This window comes from Vanellus vanellus (assembly GCF_965231255.1).
Source record: "Vanellus vanellus genome assembly, contig: HAP1_SCAFFOLD_100, whole genome shotgun sequence".
In the NCBI taxonomy this organism is placed as follows: domain Eukaryota; kingdom Metazoa; phylum Chordata; class Aves; order Charadriiformes; family Charadriidae; genus Vanellus; species Vanellus vanellus.
In genome coordinates, this window is record NW_028127229.1 from 365,831 (window position 1) to 386,218 (window position 20,388).

Here is a 20,388-nt window from a genome sequence, read left to right on the forward strand (position 1 = left end):
TTAAGTGCACTGCATTTGAGAGCAGGTCAAGACTCTGCTTTGGGCGTCTAATCTGCCAGTCGTTGCTTATTGTGGTTTGGCTCATATTTTGGAGCAGATCTGGAGCATGAGAAAGAGATTCCTTTCAGAGGAAGGTAAACCAGAGAAGGTTCCTGGGGAACGTGTCTAATGCACTCCAACCGCTACTGAGCATATAGTCCCTGAGGTCAGAGCAGGGCAGGTCTGAAGTAAAATGTCCCAGCAGTGTGGATGTTGTGGACATTGCCATTCTCAGCGTCAGCATAATCTTTAACAAATAGATTGAGCAGAATTGGTCAGGGCTGGTTGAAATGAACGCTGTCTTGTCCCGCAGAGTAAAGTGGCCTCCTCAGGTTGATGCAGATATTTGTCGGATGTGCAAAGAATATTTTTTTCTTTTCAAAGAAAAACCCCAAAAGCCACCGTGAATTGGTATACACTGATAACAAATGCCCCACATATAAAAATTGTGATTCTCCTCTGTTGTTGTTTCCTGCCCCAAAGTGTTCAAGCCTCCTCTAAGGAACCAGTGACGACTGTGAGTCACCTGGAAGAACCAAAATACGGAGGAGAGGTCTATCCACGTGCAACACTCAGGACCGGTGAGTATCCCCATGATTCCAATCCGTTCCACTTTGTAGGTAGACTTCAAATCGGAATAGGGCATTTCTTATACACTGGCAGATGATGTTCAAAGCGCTTGCCAGAATTCAAACTTCCTGACCATACAGTCAGCATTCAAAGTTTCTTGTTTTCTTACTACTGCTTTCCTGTGCAGGTGTCGAATGTATAGATGTTTGCTGCCCGCAGTGGTCGCAGAGAGGTGATACGATCAGGTAGAGTCTCTTTTAATGTAGTAATGAGTAGCTACCTTGCGGCTCCGGAATTGCTCGCAAGCCAGTTGCATCTCCAACACAGCTGCCATGTGAGAGCCGTGCTGCGTGACAAAGAGGGTTGTGCTGGTGTGGTGTTTGCTGTGGGAAGAAAGCCAGTAAGGGTGCGAGTGGTGGCCGTCCCAAGTTGTCCTTGGATGTGCAGAATCCGTTTTTGTTTGTGAGTCGTTCTGCCGAGCCATCAAGGAGCTGACATTTCATTTCTTTCACTTGGAAACTCGCATCCTAAGCAGAAGGATTAGAGAGCTTGTAAAGCCTGGTGGGACTTGAGGCAGTTTTGGGGACTTAGAGGATGCGTGGGGTTTGACTAGGAGGGGGAAAAAAGCAGCGTGCGGTTGGGTTTGAGAGGCCAGCAGCCTCTCTCAAAGGGGTCTTTTGGTGACAATGCGAATTCTTGTTTTTGAAGCAGGGACATATATCTGGACAACTTTAATGTCTGTGTATTTGTTTGCTCTTCAGAGTCTGTGTGGTTTGAATGACAATCCTCTCCAAATGGGGATAGTCACTCTCTTGACTGGCCTGTAGAAGGCAAGTAAACATCCTGTCGCTGTCCCATTTGGAATTCAGTGTGCTGGCCTTAGTTTCCCGAAGCTCACTCTGTTTGGATGCAAGTCTAGTTGCAGATGTTCCTGTTATACCTTGCAGTAGAACACCCAGTGTGCAGTGTTTATCAGCAGTAGATCACAAAGCACTCGATAGAGGAAGTGCTGGTTGCTTCTCTGTTTTCTAAATAATGCAACTGATAAAGAGAAGGAAAAGGAGTCTTGTACAAGTAAATGGGAAAAAAAAAAAATTGCAAAGCTCCCAGCTCTTCATTCTATCCCAGTCCTGCTGCTAAGAAAGAATGGTGCTGGACGTTGAGGCGATATTGTCACGTGTTGATGTGTGCAACTGGGGCTGTAGTCAGAATAAGCCTTGAAAAAGCCTTTCTTGTCCAGAAGGTGAATTCCTGAGAATTCCATGGGAGAGGACAGATACAAAGCTCACTTCTCTCTCTCCCTCTCCTGGCAGGTACTGCACACCAGAAGAAAACTCTCAGGAAGAGGAAGGAGCAGCGAAACAAACCATCGCGGGGGTAAGCTTGCGTTATTCACAAGGAAAATAGAGCTATTTGTGATCAGAAACTTCAGCACTCTCCACTTCACGTGACTTACTCAACAATATCTGTATTTGCCCAGGTTGTTTTTCCCCGGGAAAGCGGGAGCGTTATTTGATGAGTAGCGCTATGGCAAAGTGTTTTCCGCTACCGTTAATTTTGTTTCTGGACTATTAGGAGCACGCTACACTATAGCATTTTGATTCTTCCCCTTTCATGTGTTGGGTATAGCCTCAAAATCTTTACTGCACAGCCTTAGTTGACCTGCAAAGCTGGACTGGGGTGTCTTTAGTCTTGCTGGGATGGGAAGTACATCCCTGACTTCCATCTCTGGTCAGGATTGAGGTCAAAAATAAAATTTTAATCATGGAAATCATAAATAGTAGTCTCACTCTCAACTTAATACCTACACGTGGAGGCTTTGCTGGGGTTCTTAACGCTAGCCCAAGCCAAACGAGCTCTCTGCCTCTCTTGCCTCCAAGTGCAGCACTCCATGGGTGCACAGTTGGAATGCAGTCGTCAATAAAAAGTCACTTTGGGGTTTGCTGTTTGGATGTGTGTACAAAAACTCTTCCAGTTTTCTGTCCTGTCCCCAAGCAAACAAATCTGTGCTTGATTGCTAGCTTAATGTCCGTTTGTCTAACAGAGGCAGCATGGAGCTGAAATCTCAGAAGATGCGTTATTCCAAGGACATCCTATACCTGTTCGGTCCAAAAAGTCAGCCAGCCTCACCGTGGAAGGAAAGAAAGTGCCAGGCTTGGGAAAAACAGCGGAACGCTTTCCTCCGCTCACAGAGGTACCACAGCCGACAGTCTGTGAGACAAAAGAGAAGGTTGTGACAGAGCTGCAGGGAACTCCTCTTATTCTCGGTGGTTCTTGAGGCTTTTTGAAATCTGAAGAACTTGCATTGAACCTGTTAGCGAGTGTCTGCGGCTGTGACTTTGCAGTGCGAGGGTCAGCACTAAAGCTGGTTTGAAGGATTTCGTGTGCTCCAGCGCTCCTTCAGTTGTGCTGCCCTGAGGGTTTGTGGGCCTTCTGTTAGCAGGACAAAAATGAGTCCAGGTTGAACACCAGTCTCCAGAGCAGTGCTAACCCGACTCATCCAGTTATATTGGATGTGCCTCTTGTCCTACCGTGGTGATAGAACCTGAAAGATCAGCTTGTGCTGGTCCGTGATGCCGTTCCCCAGGGAGTGGGAGTTCAGTTTCCCCTGCTTGTATGAATTTTGGCTGCTTTTATTCTTTGGAGTTGCAGTCTAATTGAGCTCCCCCCACCTTTTCCTGCCTGTTGAGGATGGACTCGGAAAGGGCGGGCAAATGCAGAGTTTACAAAGTCTGCAGAGTTGATGCTGGGTACAAGGGAAACCGGGTGGTTTTCTTATTTTGCTCGCCCAGATTCAAGCAAGAAGGAGATGCTATTGCAGATCAGAGTATTTTATACCACCATCTGTAGTGGTTTCTTTGCATTCCCCGCTGGGATTGGCTTAAACCTGGGTATTGCGAGGGCCGCGGCAGCACCTGGGAAAGGGGTTTGCCAGAGTTGTGTTCCATTTTCAGCTGCTTTAGCGTGTTTGCTGAGTTTACGGGTTTGATCCCAACGTCCTTGGTGAAAAGAAATGGCAGCAAGCCTGGGCTGTGAAGTTCAAAGTTAGGATGCTGAAACCAACCAAGCAAGGCAAAAGCGCTATCGCTCACTGAGGCAGGAAACCGTCGAAGGCAGTTGCTCTGTCACCTGAGCTGAATTTACAGGCCGTGTTTCAGTGGAAAGCTGCCCCCAGGTCAGCGTGCTCCATGCTCTGTTTCACAAGTCCTTCCCCATTTAATTGTTCCTTTCAGGCCATGGAGAGAGAGGTCAGTGCCGCATTTGGCAGAGGTGAGCCAGATGAGATCATGAGCAGTGCCTTCAAACTAAAGGTCACTCGCGAAGACATCCGCACGCTCAGGAACCTTTGCTGGCTAAACGATGAGGTAAAACCAGCTGCAGCACAGGGCTAGTCTCACTCAGCCTTTATTGAAAAATACCCCTCTGCCGTGTACAGAAGTCCCGTCAACGTTCTTTGACGACCTCCGTGGCAGAGCCTAAAAACCTCTGTAGAAGTCTTATTTGAGGTATTGAAGGGTCGAGCGTTTCTGGAAGTTCCGTTACTTCTTGTATGACGCAGCTTCCCGGAGTTCGTCCAGGTTTTTGGTGTGGGGGGCAGGTGTTTTGATCAAACTGACGATGTAGCCCCGTGTGAAATTCTGGGAACAAAAGCTGACAGCTGAGGCTGGAGTTCTCTCCGCTGCGTGCTTAAGGGTGGCCAGAAAAGACATGGTGCTGTATTTTTCATTGGGGAAGGCAGCGTCTTATTTTTACACCTCACGTTTCCTCTTTATGGTACAGGTGGTTAATTTCTACATGGGTCTGCTGACGGAAAGAGGCAAGAAGGAAGGATATCCAGCGGTCCACGCTTTCAGTACTTTCTTTTATGCCAAACTAAGATCTGGTGGCTACGATGCAGTAAGAAGATGGACCAGAAGTGTTGATGTCTTCAAGCAGGACATCATCTTCGTGCCTGTAAACTTGAAAGCGCACTGGACACTAGCCGTGAGTCCCACGGGCTTTTTCTTTAGAATTGGACGGGGAGCAAAAACTGGCAAGAGAAGTCATTTAGGTGTTGGGGGGTGTGCGGCAGAAGGTTGTGCTTTGTCTAATGGTCACCTTTTAATAACAGGTCATAGATCTCAGGAGGAAGACCATCATGTACTTGGACTCTCTGGGCCAGAAAGGGGACAAGATTTGTCAGACTTTGCTGTAAGTAACCACTCCGTCACTGCTTTTATGGTGTGAATAAGGAGAGGGATTTTAGATTGAGTCCCTGTAAGGCGACTGCAAGTTTTCACATGGCTTGTAGATAACCAACCCGGAATCTTGGCGTTGCTTGCTGCGAGTTGTCTGGCATCGGCTGCTTATCTGGTGTCACAGCGTCCCCTCCGCCCAGGGTCTGGGGTGCCTGGATTCTGCCACCTTCCCGTGATAGGCACAGCCAAATCCACCATAGCCCCGTGGCACACGTCTACCGGCTTTGTTAGTTGGATCCCAGTATGTGGGATGAAGGCACACGGTGGAATTATGGCATTACAGTTCCTTGCTTGGTTTGTCTCTTTGTGCTCTGATAACATGTGATTTGGGGCTTTTTGACCTCTCTGAAGCAATGGAATCATTGGCCTTGTTCTTGACCATTAGCTCACAGCCTCTCCCTGTGTTTGTAAGTTTCAGATTGGGATTTTTCCTCAAAATCAGCCTTAAATCAGCTGCAGTGAGGATCCTCTGACATTTTACCGTCCTGCCGTTTGTCTTCCTGTGATCCTTCAGCCACTTTATTTTGTTGTTGGCCTAAATTACAGAGATGAAAAGGGATTTTTTTTTCCCTTTTGTTTTAACCAGCCAATACCTGCAAAAAGAAAGCTGGGAAAAAAGAAACCTGGAGCTGAATGTTTTGGAGTGGACTCTTCACAGCATGGAGCCACGTGTACGTGAGCACCACTTGGGTTTGAAATGGGAACTGTCAGTGCTTCTTTGGGGCCCAGATCCTGGCACGTGACAAAGAAAGGGCTGAGCTGATGTTTCTCGAGGAGTTGATAGTAAAAAGCAGTCCCTAAAGACTGGATTTAAGAAAGGTCACTTAAGAAAAAGGCGGTGCGAACCTTGAGACACCTCGCAGGGAGGAGGGCTGCTGCCCCTTCTGGGCCTGCCAAAAATTTGGATCGTAGTGTCCGAGTCCGGGAGGCAGAGGGGAGGGATGGTGTGCAGTGAACTGGGTCTGTTCCTCATGGGCGGGAGTGGGTATTCGGGATTAGGCAAGTAGGGTCAGGAGTGTGCGGTGAGCGCAGTGTCGGTGTGGGTAATGTGCGCTGCTTCCAAGTTGCTTTTCTTTTGAGATAGAGGGAAATCCTCCATCTTCTTTGCATTCCTTAGGAGATCCCTCAGCAGCTGAATGGAAGCGACTGCGGCGTCTTTATGTGCATATACGCAGAGTACATCGCCAGAGAGAAACCGTTCAACTTTAGCCAGGTGAGTGAAGGTCATAAACCCCTCCAGCCCCTTTGGTGCAGGGACAGGAGCCAGGGAGGTTACGCAGCAGCTCTTCATTGTGTCCGGGGCAGGGGCTGAGGTTTCGTACCCCGTTTTGGTGCGTAGTTGCTGGGGTCAGAACTTCCAAGTGGCCTGGGCAGGGCAGAGCTGTGGTTCTCCATCCCCGCCTTTGGGAGCTGCTGCCGGTGAGATTCCTCTTGGGCAAGGTACTGCCGCCAGCGGGTTTGGCATATCTGGGCTCGGTATCTTTTGGAGAAATGGCTTCTACCCTTTGACCAGTCAAGACAGCGCTTATTTTTATTGATTTCATTTTACACCGGTCTTTTATTAGCGTGCTTGTAAGCTGTCGCGCGGTCAAGTCAATCTGGTTTTGTCGGGTTGTCGTGTCACCCTCTTAGGAACCGCGTGGGGTGTTGTACCCAAACGGTTGACAGTTCTTAAAGGGAACTTCATATTAAGGACTCCGCTGGGCGTTTATGCCTGTTTGCCGCCTCTTTCTACCGTGATGTCATTATTTAATGGATTTCTCTTCTCTTTTCAGACTCACATGCCATACTTCCGCAAGAAGATGGTGTGGGAGATAATCCACCAACAGCTGCTGTGGCACATGGACTATTAGAGTTCTTATTTTAATTACGTTTCTTAGACCTTAGTTACATTTCTTAGACCTTTAGTTACTTTTCTTAGACCTTTAGTTAGTTTTCTTAGACCTTTAGTTACATTTCTTAGATGAATTTTCCTCTTTAGGTTATGAAGTAGAAGTTAAGATGGTTTGTTCCCCCCACCTCCCTTATTTTGGAGACAGTAACTCTGGGGTTTGGTACACAAGTTTTCCTCTTCAAGTTATGAAGTAGTGGTTAAGACAGTTTATTTCCCCACCACCACCCCCCCCCCCCCCTTATTTTGGAGACAGTAACTCTCTTTGAAATTAGCTAACGCACCTTAAGCGAGAGCCAGAAAGATGGGTGTGACCTCGTTAAGGGCAGAGTGAAGAAGGAACATCGTCAACTTCCATGGCTGAGCCGCACGCTCGCACCTCGCAGCGCACGCGACCACATTACAGACAAATGGGAAACATCTGTGGTGGTGGTTACAGTCGTGTTTGCCCAACTTTCCTTCCCAACGACAACGTGCTGAACTACCGTCTCCTCAAAGAGAGTTTTCCTCTGTTTCTGGAATATCTACCGTCTACTTGATTCCTAAAACTGGATTTGTCACGACCACGGAAAGAAAGCGTTTACCATCTCTTGATTTCTCACCAAAGCCCCTGTCCTTTGGGCTGGTTTGGGGTTGTTTGTTTTTTGCTGTCTCCAGGGAGTTATCTAATGTGAAAAGAGAAGTATTTATTTCTTTATATAATATAAATATTTATTTTAATAAAAAGAGCCTTAATGGAAGGAAACTCTCCCTGTGTCCTGGTTTGAGGTAAAAGAGAACCAATTTTGTTCAGTAACTTGGCTTCTTAGCTGGGCCTCTTCTACCAACTGAAATTAACTGCCTATTGTGCCGTCAGCGTTCACTCTCTCAGAGAGGTAAGAGCAATGTTTACAGCTGATGCCCAGGCATGGGATGCAGAGAGGCTCTTGCTTATACTTATTGCTATAACCCCCACGGCCAACCAGCTTTGTTATTTGCCCCGTTGGAGGGTCAGAAGCGGAAAAGCATAGTGGGGTCCCACCTGCGGGGAGGAGCGACAGGACAGGTGACCCAAAACTGACCAACAGGGTATTCCATCCCATCTGCCTCATGCTCAGTAGAAAAGGGACCAAAGGGATCAAAGGGTTCTTCTACCTGGGGAATGTTTACTTCGCCCTTTGATAATTATGCTGATGTGACCCCATCAGAGCTGGGGCATGGCAACCTTCTGGGCTCTGAGGATAAGGACTGGTACCTTGTTAAGATCGTGATTTTGTTGTTGATGCTCCTGAATGTGGTGCAGGGGTGGTTTCTTGTGAAACATCTGTGCAGGGGGAGCTGGAGGGGACCGTGCGCTGCCGCCACTCAGACCCGCGCAGCCGCTCGGCGATCTGCAGCGGCGCGAACCGCGGCCCCGCCCGGCCCGGCCGCAGCTGCCCCCCCCGGAGCAACGGCACCACCGGCAGCCGCCTCCGCCACGGCACCGGCGCCACCGGCAGCCGCCCCCCCCACCGCCACGGCACAGGCGCCTCCGCCGCCGCCTGCACCGGCACCGGCACCCGCACCACCGGCAGCCGCCCCCCCCACCGCAACAACACCGGCCCCTCCGCCGCCCGTCCCGGCACAAGCCGCGCCCCCCCCTGCAGCGGCACAAGCCACGCCGCCGCCTCTCCCGGCACAACCTACTGCAGCCACTACAACCAGTACCAAAACTACTCCAACTCCATCAAAATCGGTACAAGCCGCCCCGGTAACCAGGAGCAGGAAGAGGAGGTCAACTCCTTCCCCTGCCCCTTACCACAAAGACCACCTCAAGTCACATAGCTTGGGGGAGAGTTCTGAACAAGATCCAGGGGAGGGTCCTTCAAGACCACAGAAGGGAAAGAGACCTTTGAAAACAGACAAAGGCCAGAGTCCTTCTAGAGCAGATGCTGGAGAGGCCCCTTCTGGGGCAGCATCACCACAGGAGGACTCAGATGTAGAGGGAGTTGTTCAATCCTTCTCCGTGAAAGATCTGAGAAGTATCAGGAAGGACTTTAGTCGTCATGAAGGCGAAACACTTGTCTCCTGGTTGCTCCGATGCTGGGATAGCGGGGCAGATACCGTAGATTGAGATGGCAGAGAAGCTAGGCAATTGGGAAACCTGGCCAAGGATGGAGGGATTGATAAAGAAATTGGGAGAAAGACAAGCACTCTCAGTCTCTGGAGGCGACTGGTGTCAGCCATAAAGCGCAGGTATCCCTTCAAGGACGATATCGAATGCCGTCCAAGTAAATGGACCAACATGGGAAAAGGTATGAAGTACCTGAGAGAACTGCCTGTGCGAGAGGTGATTTATAGTGATGGGCAAGCGACAGTAGACCCTGATGAAATGCCATGCAAACGATCTCTGCTCAAAAAGTTTGTACAAAGTGCACCATCAACATATTCCCACACATTGTCAACAATGGTCTGGGGAGGATCCGATACTGACACACCAACTGTAAATGAAGGGGTTAAGAAGGTACGACAGTATGAAGACAGTCTCTCTGGTCCCTTCTCTGTGGCAGCCATAGAAAAGCTGACTGTGACCACCGAGAAAATGACTGAGAAACTGACTGAGAAAATAGAGCAAATGACCCAGAGATTAGTTGAGCAAACCGATAAACTGTTTGATAAACTAACCAAGGTGGAGGAAAAACTCCATGCTTTCCCTGTACAGACTCATGTTGCAGCTGCTAAGAGGAAACGCCCTCCTACTCAAGAGAAAAACCACCCTCCGACTCAAGACAAATCAAAGCTGATGCGAGATATCCTGTGGGTTTGCCTCTGTGAATATGCAGAAGACATGAAGAAGAGGGATGGAGAACCTACCTCAGCCCTACAGGCACAGGTGCTTGAGTTGCAAAATGAAGCCGACAGAAGAAAGGATTCTTACAGGAAGAAGGTTGCTCCAACCTACGGTAGGCGATCCTACGGACCAGGTAGGAACCAATCTGATAATCGTAGGTACTACGGTCAACAGTAGAGGTGCCCTGCCTCCAGCCAGGAGGAGGAGAGGGACAACCGACTTTATTGGACTGTGTGGATTCGATGGCCTGGCACATGAGAGCCACAAAAGTATAAAGCCCTGGTGGACACTGGTGCACAGTGGTGGTGCTTTTTTTTTTGCTGTCTCCAGGGAGTTATCTAATGTGAAAAGAGAAGTATTTATTTCTTTATATAATTTAAATATTTATTTTCATAAAAAGAGCCTTAAGGGAACGAACCTCTACCTGGTAATGAGAGAGGGTGATTTATTCTTTTTTTTTTATTTAACTGAAAAAAAGTTGGATGTAGCGATGTGGATTTTCGCTCCCTCACAATCCCCCAGGAAGAGGATTGGAGCCAGGAGGAGCATCGGAGCACAGAAGCCGCGAAGCGATGGTCACACAGTGCTGCAGGGGCAATCGAGGTGTCGTTCAGTGGTGAGATGAGCAAGCAGCATCCCGAAAATCCGCCCCTGGAGAGGGGTCAGCGGTGTACGGACGCTCTCTGTGTTCTGTAAGCCCCCTTTGGGGAGTCCCTGCTGCCCCCTTGGCAGTGCCCGGGTGGCTGTGACTGCTGAAAGCTGGTTTGGTGCGTTGAGGTGTTAGGTGGGGTGGCAGCAGCCCCTGCCCGCCCCGGGAGGGGGGACACCACCTCTCCGGTGGCACTGGATGGGTGGGAGGGAGGGAGGGAGCACAGCTCTGGAAGCCATGGAGAAAGGCGTGGGGGTGTCCCTCATCGTGGCAGCCCCCAGCAGCCCTACCCCGCCACACGGCCACCCCAAGGACACCCAAGCCCCATCTTGGTCCTCTCCCTCTTGGGTGATGCCCTTCCACCCGCCCTGGAGGTGCGCTCCTCTCCTGCAGGGGGGGACGCCCAGCACTCGCCTGGCTAGAGAAGCACCGGGGGGGTGTGCTTAGGGGGCATCTGAGCTTCCCAGTTACACGGGCATAATTAGGGCGCCCTTAAGAACCATTAATAACCACTTTGGCTCTGCTAACCAACTGCGGCGAGGCCCCCACCCCGCTTTAGCGCAGGCTTTGTGATGCCAACACCTCCCTGAGCCACTGGGTAAAGCGACGCCTGGCAAAAAAACACCATCACCCAAAGAAAACCCCACACCACATCCCCCACTCCCCGCCCACCCCTTCTCCCCCCATCACAGCCATGGGACAAACTCCCACCACCACCACACCCCAATCTCAGCTCGGCCATGACACCCCCAAGACACTGGAAAGAAAGCAACCGAGAGCAAGCTCAGGCTCCTGTGAGCTGCAGAGATTTCTCTTTGGTTTTTGATGTTGTCCTTGGATGGGGTTTGGTTGGTTGTTTTTCACACAACACTTTGCAGTAGAGGACAAAAACGTGGTGTCACAGCCCCCGGGGTCGGCGTTGGCACTGCCACCTCCCCCCCCAGCTCCTGTCCCTCCTCTTGCCCCGCAGCTGTTCCCACTTTCCTTGCTTGGTTTGGTTGGTTTTTTTTCCTTTCTACCTTTCTTTTTTAATATGTTTTCGCTTCCCCCTTTTTTCTCTTTTACCCCTTTTTTCTTTTGACCTTTTTTGCTTTTTCCCCCTTTTTCCCCCCCTTTTTTTCTTTTTCTCTTTTTTATTTTCCCACTTTATTTTTCCTCCTTTCCCTTTTCTCTTTTTAAACATTTCTCAAGCTTTCTCCTGAAGGAACGGCCCCTGGCTCTCCGCTAGCAGAAGGAGCCTACGGAAGAGCTCTGGCACTGACATGGGCAGGAACACCCACAAGTGAGAACTGGATAGACAAAAGGCTCCTCAATGATGACACTGGGGCAGCCCGACCTTAGAAGCAGCAGAGGAGCAGAGCCACCCAGAGAACAGGAAGGGCTATTCAGGGCCTTATTGTCTGCGCGAAGTAACCACCTGCTGAGAACCGGTCTGGCGGCTCAGAGCTCAGCCACAGCAGCACTCTTGAGCCAAAGGGGAAAAGTACACCGGCAGGAAGACTGGGAGCCTTCCTCCACAACAACCCACAGATCATGACCAGAGTGGTGCCTATTCCCAGCCTACACTAATGAATACGTACGCCTTTGCATCAGAAAGGAACGCTTGCTTTACCAGCCCCTGGGCGAGTTGGGAGCCATCCCCCTTGCACCCAGCGCTGCAATAAACATGCTGCTTTGTAACTCGCCCCGAGTTGGGGAGTTTCTTTCCGCACGTCAGCACCCCTGGGATTGCTTTCCTTCTCCCGCCTCGCACTCGCTCGACATGGTTTTTTCCAACTCATTCTTTTTTATTAAAAAAATTAATGAAAAAATGCTCCAACTCTCAGTTTTACAAGGCACACAAAATCTCTAAAAGGGAAACACAAGCGTGAGGTGCTGAGGTACCAAAACCTGCCCCTGTTAGTCCAACTAAAGGGACAGCGTCGGGAGGCGACGGAGGAGGAAGGGGGAGGCTGTGGGATGGAGAGAGCCCTCCCCGTACCCCTCAGCTGCGCATCCTCGCAGCGCCGCGGGAATGGGGGGCTGTGTGTCTGGGCGGGTCTTTGGTTTGCTCCCCTGACCTGCTGGGGGTGGTGGACGAGGTTGGAGGGGGTTGTCCGGCAGTGGGGTTACATTCATCAGGCGGTGCTGGGCGGCACGACAGGAGCATCACTTGCTGTGCTGCGAGGCCGGGGCTCCCGGAGCGTGTTTCTGCTCCTGCTGCTTCACCTGCTGGAGCATTTCCCTCATCTTGCGCTGTGCAGTCTTGGGGAGGAGAAGGGAAAAGCAAGAGTTGGGGGTCAGGGCACTGTTTCTCCCACCACCACCCACCCCTGAGCCCCCACCCAGCATCTCGCCGCTCCCAACTTTTCACCCCGGACAAGCCCTAATTAATTTCAGGTTTCCGGGTTTTTTTAACTTGTGCTTCCTCCATCGCTCCTTGAGAGAGGCTCAATTTTTTGGGGGGGGGCCGCCATCCCGCTCGAGTGCACAGGAGACAAGGTTATGGAAGATGAACCCAGGTGGGATGCGGGTGGCTTTGCCCGCACCGAGGAGTCCATTCACAATGTCCTCACGTCCAGCAGCATCAAAATCATGGTACCCAGCAAAGAGCTCCCCTGGCGCTGAGGGAGGCCAAGCCAGGCTGGCAGCACAGTGCTGACCACAGGGACGCTCTCAACTTGGCCCTTACTGTCCCCCACACCCACAGCCCCCACCCAGCGCACCTTGAACTGAGCCTCGGGCGGCCCTGTGATGATGACCATGCGCTCGCTGCCCTTGGGACCTTCTGCCGGTGCAATCTGGGCAAGTATGGGGGAGAAGGAGCGTGAGTGCAGCCACCGCTTCAGCAAGACCTTCCCTCGGTGGCATGTCCCCCCACAACGCAGGGCAATCCCCCCATGCAGGAGCATCCCCTCCCACCCGAGCCGGGCTCATAACCAGGGTGCTGCAGGCCTGGCCTTCTACTAAACACAGGCGGGAGAGGTGGGCCCATGCCAACGGGTACAGGAGAGCTGGGGAGAGACTTTTTACAAGGGCATGGGGTGACAGGACGAGGCGGAGTGCCTTCAAAGTGGAAGAGGGGACATTTAGAGGAGATAACAGGAAGAAATTTTTCACTGTGACGGTGGTGAATCACTGGCCCAGCTTGCCCAGAGAAGCTGTGGCTGCCCTAGCCCTGGAGGTGTTCAAGGCCAGGTTGGACGGGGCTTGGAGCAACCTGGGCTGGGGGGAGGTGTCCCTGAACAGGGCAGGGGGGTGGGACTCCATGATCTTCAAGGTCCCTTCCAACCTCAACCGTTCTGTGATAAGTTGGGGAGCAAAACTGCTCCCCGCACACTCCCATTCCCTGACCTCGGCAGTGCAGAGGGGAAACTGAGGCACGAAGCGCAGGACCAGCCCCGCAGCGCCTTCCTCACCTTGATGGAGGCACCCGCAAACCGCACCAGCTGCTTGATGTGCTGCCCCTTCTTCCCGATGATGGCCCCCACCGCCTGCGTCCCGATGAACACGTTCACAACCTCTTGCTCCGGAAGCTGCGGGGGCATGGAAGAGTGAGAGGGTCAGGGCACCAGCTGGACAGGGGACAAAGGAGGTGGCTGTCCCCATCCCACCATCCCATGGTAGTGGTTGCCCACTCTCCCAAGGTGCCCCAGCAAAGATCTCCTGGAGAGGGGGGACAGGCACCTAAAGGGTGCTGATGTGGGAAGGCGCTGGCTGGGGGAGCTCCGCCGAGAGCTGGCTGAGAGCTCCGCCGAGGAGCTCTATGGTGGGAGAGAAAATGAGGGTCAGTGATGGCCCCAGCATGCCAGACCCTTCCCGGCCACCCCCAGACCCACGCACAGCAGCAAGACACCACCATGGGGCTGGGAGGCAGACGGGGGCTCCCAGTTACCCCCACTCCCCCCACGCTGCCACCTTGCCGCCCGTGTCCCGCATCTGCAGGGGAAAACCACGACACAACTCTCTCCTGCTCTGCATTCCAGCAAGTGCAACCGGATGCTACCTGCAAACCACCACTGCTCAGCTGGAGGACGAGCAGACCCGGCTCCCCTGCCCAGCCTGGACGCCGCTCTCGCTCCCAGCCCTGGAAAAAAAGCCTCTCCAGGACGGGGCTGCAGCAACAGCCGCACATTTCCACCCCACAGGAAACAGCTCGTTAACGAGGGGCGAGCACCGCATTTCAAAGCCCCCTTAGGAGCAAGGCAGCGCCCCAAGAGCCAGCCCAACCCCCCCGCACACAGCTCAGCACTCACCACACGCCCGCCGGCCCCCGCAGCAGCGGCTCGAGCGGGGCTGCCCGCGGCCGGCGGTCGGGCGCCGCTCCGTCACAGCCGCTCACCATGGTGGAACGCCGAACGCAGTCCGCGTCCTTCCAGTCGCGCCGCAGCCATGGCGCAGCCGGATGCGGCTACCGGAGCTCCGCGCCAGAGGGGCGCAAAGCGCCGTGCGAGCGCGCAGGAAAGGGCTCGGTAAGCCCGGGATTGGCATTCCCTCACCCACCGAGGGCAGAGGAGGCAGGAGGGGGCGCGCGAGAGCCCGCGCCGCCGGCCGCTGTCGCTCGCCTCAGGCCTGCGGGACGCCGAAAGGCTTCTCCGCTCTCCGAGGGGCCCCTCCGCTCTCTGGGAGGCTTCTGGGGGGCCCCTCCGTCTCTGGAGGGCTTCTGGGGGGCCCCTCCGGCCTCCGTGGGGGCCTCTCCCCGAAGGCCTCTTCCCCTCCTCCGGGCACTCCCCGGCCTCCCGGCGCCCAGCTGCCAGCCGGGGCCCGGCTCGGGGCTTCCGGAGAAGGGCAAGCGCCTCCCCCAGACAGAGCAGGGCCGGGCGGGACGGCGCCGGCCCGGCCCCACCGCAGGGCAGGGGCAGAAGCGGGCCGGGCGGCCGCTAACGGCTCCCTCAGGCAGAGCACAGACGGCGGCGCGCCTGCGCGCGCGCACCCACCGCCCCGCCCCGCCCCGCCCCGCCCCGCCCCTCTCTCCCCCCTCAGCCTCCCCTCCACTAATGGCTGCGGGGGGCCCTCGGCGCCCTCCTCGCCGCCCCCGGCCCCGCCGCCGCGCAAGAGGCCGCCCCCCAGGGCAGCGAGCCGCCCCGCCGCCTCAGGGCCGCCCCCGGGCATCGCCCCGGCGCCCACTCCCCCCCCATCTCCCCGGCCAGAAGCAATGCTATCAGCAGGGGTCGGGGGCATAACAGTTCAAGAGAAATTCCTTTGTGTAAGAAAGACCAAAGAGTTCTTCAAAGGATCCGGCTGTCCTGACATTTGGGGGGGCAAAGAGAGGAAAAAACCCACCTCGGACCAACCTGTGTGCTCCATTCCCAAAGGACAAAGTGATTGAAGTGGGTGTATGCCCGAGTTGCTTTCCCACCTTTTATGTCCTGTCCTCCTTAGACTTTTCTTTGCAACTCAGTGTAGGGATTTCCGAAACGAACTTAATTTGTTGGCGATAGGAAGAAAGGTAAAATGTTGGGAAGCATTAACGGAATGAGCCAAAGAGGCCTAATGTGCTGCAGCGGGATCATTAGCTCTCTGCGAGCGGTCGTTGGCTGGGAGAGGTTGGGGGGTGTTGAGGAGGGCTGCAGTTAGGTGTATGTGCCTGAGATGATCCCAGGGGCGCTTGGAGGGGGAGACCTTTGGGATAGGAAAAGTAACTTGGGAAGTTTGGGCCCTGTGAAGGGAAGTCAGCCTGCTGGGAGCTTCCCTAGGGCTGCAAAACACTGTTGTGTGTGTTCTTTCCTCAGCGTTTGCATAGTTGTGGATGATGATGATGACGAGACTCCGCCGAAAAAGCAAAAATCAGGTATCGCGCATTACACAAGTACTGAATATGCCCGATTTTTCTGAGGTTTCGTGTCCCTTGGAAAAGTCTGGCTTTTGTGCTCTGGCATTGTTCCTGAAACGGTGGCTTTTCAAGCTGTTGGCTTCTTGCCTTGTGGCTCTCTATGCCTATAGCCAATGGCTTGAGGGTGTCCGGTAGGGCTTAGCCCTATAGATGACGGACGTTCTCTGCGGTGACTGTGGCAGGGCCCAATACTTTTACTGCCAGCAGGAGATAGCCCAGGTCTCTGGCGCTGAGCCCGCGCCTGTCAGCAGAAAGAGTATCTTAAATCCAAGCTGTGTGCTCCCTCCTGTCTGTATTCGCAATGTACCTCTGTTGGTTTTCTAGCCTGTTCTTATACGGCCTGTCTTTGTTTTTTAGATTATTCCATCGCTGAGCAGAAAGAGAAAGTTGAAGTTTCTGCAGTGCTGCAGTTGCCGACCAAGGCAACCAAACGCCCGGCGGCTTCCGTCAGCGAAGATGCTGCCGGCACAGAGTCTGCGGAAGAGGTTAGCGAGGGCTTTGAAATGTTAGGGTCTGTGCAAGGTGCGAGAGCAAGCGGCTCTCCCTACTGCATCTTGAGGTTGAGCCTGCTCTGAGCCTGTACAGCAGTAGGTGGTTCTTTTGCATTTCTAGCAGGCAGCTCTAATGTGGGCTGGGTTTGCCTTACTCAAGCCTGCGTCCTCTGCTCCGGCACTGGCAGCTGCGGGAGGAGCAAACTGTTTGTTGTCTTCCAGATACTTGAGAATGGTTCAAGTTTATAGTTTTAGTGTGTTTGCAAACTGTTATTCTCTTTCTCAAGCTTGTGGTTAAGGAATCAATATACACTACCTGACAAGAAAAACTGCATACTTGCTCTGGATAAACCACTTTCTGCTCATTATCCACCAGTCCAGGAGAGCGTTCCTGTAGGACTTTGGCTCTGTAAAAATGAGCCACCTTGACTGCCTAGTTTGGTTCAAAGGTGTAGTGCAGTTTTTCTTATTGCCCCATGGGATTAGAGGGCTAAGAGACTGTCGGGCTCTAGTTCTTCGTTCCTGAGAGAGTCGTTAACTCTTATTTGTACAAAATATATTTCTCAAGGGCCGAACTATCACCCTTTGGAATGTTTAGAAGCCGACTGAGTGATAACTCAGTGACAAGACTGTATTCTTTTAATTGCTGCACATATGAGAGCCTGTATTCAAAATTTAAAGCGTACCTGTCAAAGGTCCTGCCAAGATTTGCCGCCTTCTGCAATCTGAACCAGCAAGTCATGGTCCCCAAGTCATAGTAGAGCTGACTAAGCCTCAGGAAGTGTGTTTGCTGGGATTCACATTCAGGTTACACTCACGCTGGTGCTTTTTTGTTGTTTTCTTTTAAGCCTGGGTCCACTTCTTTAGAGCCTTCCACTAAAAGACCACGATTTTCGTCACTCGAGGTAGCCGTGCTGCAAATTGGTAAGGCTGACATCAAGTTATACGACTTGTTTCATTTTCACCCTACCTTGTGTACTGTCCAAGTCTACCCCTAGGGTTCTGTAGGGATTATGGCAGGCACGGGACGAGGCAGCATCTGGGAATACTTGAGCGTGACCTCTGTTTCTTACCCGCATCCTTGCATTGCTTCTGGAGTGGAGCCGGGCGTCGATCTGGTCGTCTCGGTACCAGAGCTGCCTTGGATGCAGTCCTTCCGTTCTGATAGGTCCACTGTTAGCTTGCCAGAAGCAAATTGTTTTCAATGGTCCTTTTAGGTAGTAGATCCTGAGGAGCCTTTTGTATTTCAGGTTTCGGCTGGCAATACCTTGTGCGCGCAACTTGCTGCAGTTGCCGGTGTGAAAACCTGAAAATGTCCTAAAGTGACATAACACAAATCATATGATGATGTGAGAGAGAAAATGACAATTTATCTTTGGTGAAGCTCGTTACTGTAAACTCATAAACCTCTTCAGTTTCCTTTTATACTTACCGATGCCTTACGCTCTTCTCTCGTAGGTCAAATGCCGTGTGGGACCCGTGCTCGCTTGACTAAGGAACCACTCTCTCGTCCTGACAAGACAATTCCCCGTCTGAGGTAAAAATCCTTCCGTTTTCTTTGACTTCTTCCCCGAAAGGTTTACTGCCTATGGTAAGGGAGGTCGTCAGCTGCTTCCCCTCCCGAAGAACCAATATTAAACTTTTTCTTTAAATCCAGCTACTTAATTGACACAGGAGATTAGCTAGAGATTAAAGGTCTGCGGTAAGAGGAAGCGTTGAACTTGAGAGGAGGCTGAGGACACAATCAACAGCGTATCTTCAAGGCAGTTGTTGTGATTTTCACTTTTACTTCTCTCTACTTCCCCATTAGCCAGTTGAAGACAGCAGGTCTTCATCTGAAAGTCATAAACATCTCGTGTCTGTCTCCATCGTCATCGGTGTACGTGCTTGACAAAGCAGGTGGTGGTGGAGGTGCACATTGGAATGTTCTCTTGATACCGTTTCTTTTGCCGTTGATGTTTTGAGCACAAGCCGGAAGGGCAAACAGAGCATCAAAGCTGCTCCAGACAGCTTCTTACCACTGAGGCCACCAGTTAAGGAGTGCGCTGCGCCAGAATCCGCCACTGCAGATGAAAATCCATATCATGAAAATGATACAGAAAACAGTTTCTCATGTAATTTTGGGTGCACTGAGTTTAAGTGCACTGCATTAAGTGCACAGTCGTTGCTTATTGTGGTTTGGCTCATATTTTGGAGCAGATCTGGAGCCTGAGAAAGAGATTCCTTTCAGAGGAAGCTAAACCAGAGAAGTTCCTGGGGAAGGTGTCTAATGCACTCCAACCGCTACTGAGCATATAGTCCCTGAGGTCAGAGCAGGGCAGGTCTGAAGTAAAATGTCCCAGCAGTATGGATGTTGTGGACATTGCCATTCTCAGCGTCAGCATAACCTTTAACAAATAGATTGAGCAGAATTGGTCAGGGCTGGTTGAAATGAACGCTGTCTTGTCCCACAGAGTAAAGTGGCCTCCTCAGGTTAATGCAGATATTTGTCGGATGTGCAAAGAATATTTTGTTCTTCTTAAAGAAAAACCCCAAAAGCCAGCGTGAATTGGTACGCACTGATAACAAATGCCCCCCGTATAAAAATTGTGATTCTCCTCTGTTGTTTGTTTCCTGCCCCAAAGTGTTCAAGCCTCCTCCAAGGAACCAGTGGCGACTGTGAGTCACCGGGAAGAACCAAAATACGGAGGAGACGTCTATCCACGTGCAACACTCAGGACCGGTGAGTATCCCCATGATTCCAATCCGTTCCACTTTGTAGGTAGACGTCAAATCCGAATAGGGCATTTCTTACACACTCGCAGATGACGTTCCGAGTTCAAAGTGCTTGCCAGAATTCGAACTTCCTGACCATACCGTCATCCTTCAAAGTTTTTCCTTTTTTTTTATTTATCACTCAGAAATGGAGAGCTGTGTACATCTGATGGTGATTGAAAGTCGACTTCTTGTTTTCTTACTACTGCTTTTCTGTGCAGGTGTCGAATGTATAGATGTTTGCTGCCCGCAGCGGTCGCAGAGAGGTGATACGATCAGGTAGAGTCTCTTCTAATGATGCTTCTTGTTCCTTTTGGCTCTGCGCGTGTATCTCTTTCAGCCGCTGGTAGAGTCTCGAAGATGACCAACGGTCTTTGATCGTCTCAGTGCTGTGAAAGAGAAGTAGCTAGCTTGCGGCTCCGGAATTGCTTGCAAGCCAGTTGCATCTCCAACACAAGCGAGAGCCGTGCTGCGTGACAAAGAGGGTTGTGCTGGTGTGGTGTTTGCTGTGGGAAGAAAGCCAGTAAGGGTGCGAGTGGTGGCCGTCCCAAGTTGTCCTTGGATGTGCAGAATCCGTTTTTGTTTGTGAGTCGTTCTGCCGAGCCATCAATGAGCTGACATTTCACTTCTTTCACTTGGAAACCCGCATCCTAAGCAGAAGGATTAGAGAGCTTGTAAAGCCTGGTGGGACTTGAGGCAGTTTTGGGGACTTTGTAAGTCCCAAAGGATGCCTGGGGTTTGCCTAGGAGGGGGAAAAAGGCAGCGTGCAGTTGGGTTTGAGAGGCCAGCGGCCTCATTGGTATTGGCTGTCTGAGCTGGCAGGACTGTGAGTTGCGACGGCTTTGCGGTCTTTATGGAAACAGGTTTTTGGGGGCAGTAGGTGCAGCTACAGGGAGAGATTTTGTACGGCGGTAAGATGCACGCATCTTTCTGCAGTGACCTGCCCTTACATGAGAGAGGAGAAAGCGTAGATGGGAGCAGAGGGAGGTTCAGTTGCAGCAGTCCTGTTTTGTAGCTAATTCTGTCCCTATTCTTCTCCCCGCTTTAAAAACTAGTGCTGTATTTAGCCTTGCAAAAGCCTTTCTTGTCCAGAGGGTGAATTCTTGAGAATTCCATGGGACAGGACGGATACAGA